Here is a 2,621-nt window from a genome sequence, read left to right as displayed (position 1 = left end):
CGGATCGTCACCGCGTCGGAGGCTTCCTCCTGGAGGATCCCTCGCCCTCCGCGGCTCCCTTGTTCCCTTTCTGCCCTTTTCCAGCGCAGGAGGCGGGCTGGATGCTGCCCCTTCGCCGCCCTAGTCCCTGCGAGTTGGCATGTTGACCTCCGCGTAGCTCAGCTCTGTCTGGCCGGGGAGATCCCGGAAAGGCAGCTGCTGAAAGTGATGTAATTAAATGAGCTGGTGCTTGTTGAGGGGCGGGGGAGGAAGGGGCTGCCAATTACCACACTTGGGTCCTTTCCTTGACCTCCTAAAACAGGGCGTTTAAACCCGATTTCCCTAGTTAATCCCATTTAAGGGCACACTTTCCTTAACTTCAAGTTCCCCCTAAGTGTGTCCCTAAGAGACTTCAAACTCCCTGCAGACAGGACTCAATGGTGAGAAATTAGGAAGAAGCGCCCCCATTTGCTGTGCTTGCCACTATCTGCCCAGGCTTTGGCGCTGTGTCCTGTCGGGCAGGACACTGGCAGTCATTCATTGAATTAATAAGTATTGTGCATTTTTTTCTGTGTCTGCAGGATGAATAAATACAGAAAGGAAGAATGAAGCTACAAGGGTGTGAGGAAGGAGGGGAGGGCATCAGAATCCTAAAGAGCAAAGATATCAGTTTAAAGACTATGGTGCACCTGATCCAAGCCATAGTATTTTCAGTTGATTCCTTTTTATGCATCTGAAAGTTGAAAATGTATGAGGAGGTGTGAGGAACAGATGCCTTTGAATTGTGATGTCAGTTGTTGTTGTTGTGTACTGTCAAGTTGACCCATTGCTGATTCCCACCCCCCTCCCCGCGGCTTTTTAGAGGCAGTTTATCACTGCGGAAGATATTGCCCATCCTTCTCCCGTAGAGCAGCTGGTGGATTTGAACTGCATGCCTTCAAAATTGTAGCACAGCTTCTTGCCACTAGACCACCAGAGCTCCCTGTGACGTTGGTTAAGAGTATTAGATATTCCGTGGGCTACCAGAAGAACAGGCAAGTCTATCTTGGAAGAAGTGCAAACAGAGGACTCTTTAGAGTCGAGGATGGTGAAACATCATTGCACATGCTTTGGGCATGTTGTAAGGAGAGGCCAGTCCTTGGAAATACATCCTGCTGGGAACTGAAGAGGGTCAGGGAAGGAGAGCAAGACACTCAACAGGATAGATTGACGCAGTCGCTGGCAAGATAGACTCCAGCACGGTGGGAAATGGGAGGCTGGCGCTGGACAGGCAAGGTCCCCATCTGTTATTCAAAGAGTAGTTACAGCTGTAGTCAGCTCTATAGTTGTTGTTCTGTACCCGCCCATAGCTGACTCATAGCTCTCATTCCAACTCCAGTGGGTTTTTAGATTCAGTACATGGCACCTAAGGTTGCTTATCATTCTTCCACAGAGCAGCTGGTGGATTCGAACCGCTACCTTTGGGTTGGGAGTACAGCTCCCTTACCACTAAGACACCAGAGCTCTCTCCACAGTATCTAACAATTTGATGCCTAGTCCAGAGCTATGAGGATCCACCTTGACATCTGCATTAGCAAACTGCAGGCCTCTTGAGGCCACTAGATGGCTTGGAACCTCAGATGAGTCAGAATCTCTCACCTTGCTAAGTTTTAAAACCAAATGGTTGTGTTTGCTGACCTTTAAAGTTCGTTCTACTCCTAAAATTCTATGCTTGTGTGATTATAATATCTGCCCAGCACAGCTACCCTGCTGTTCTTTAAAAGTTCAGATGAAGATTTATCATAGAGGACTAGGCTTGGAAGATTACAAAGAGTCTCTCAAAACCCAAACCTTTTCAAACGAACAATTTTGTTTCTAAGCTTTTAACTATCTTGTAGTTCCTTTGCAATTCTCCAGGATAACAGATAATTTCCCCTAAATTGATGAATCCCTTTCTCATGTTGTCCAAGAGAGGTCCCTTTCATGCCAGGCCAATCCAGACTGGTGCTATATAAAGCTTTGTAAATTGCTGTTCAATGAAGTCTAAGGAAGAAAAAAAAAATGCTATGAGGACAGGCTTTCCAGTCAATGAGCTTCAAGTACCTCAAAGTGCAAAAGAGTACCCTGTTTGTTACTAAAGGAGGGAGTCTCTTCCTCTAACAGCATGTTCATTACCTGGAACTACCTCAGCTGTGGCCTCTGGGAAGATGTGAGAAAAGCCAGAGCAAGAGGGAAAGGGCATACCTTCCCCCTCCCATCCCCCCAAATCACCAATGCTCTTTATTAGAGCCATTTTCCTCTTTATTTCAGAAAGGTTTGGAAAGCTTTGCGGCATCCTTTGCTTAATGCCTTCCCTCTATGCCCTGATAATCTCCTTTCCAAGCTGGATAAGGGCATGGGAATTCCTCCAAGAGAGGAAAACCAGATTGCATTATCAGAACCTAGATAGTTTCCTGTCCAACTTGAGCACTGGAAAAAGTAAAGTGGAAAAGAAGGAAATTGAGAATTTAAATTTTCCAGTGTTCATTTATTATTGACCTACCAAACAAACATGATATTTTTTTGTTTTTTTAAAGTTTTTTTGAAAGTGGTGGTGGTTGTTGTTATGTGCTGTCGAGTCGCTTGCAACTCATAGAAACCCTGAGTCCTAAACCCTGCTCTAT

The sequence above is a fragment of the Elephantulus edwardii genome, unplaced genomic scaffold (genome assembly GCF_000299155.1).
Source record: "Elephantulus edwardii isolate Elephantulus edwardi_28Jun2011 unplaced genomic scaffold, EleEdw1.0 scaffold00006, whole genome shotgun sequence".
In the NCBI taxonomy this organism is placed as follows: Eukaryota; Metazoa; Chordata; class Mammalia; order Macroscelidea; family Macroscelididae; genus Elephantulus; species Elephantulus edwardii.
Note: the sequence above shows the minus strand (reverse complement) of the source record.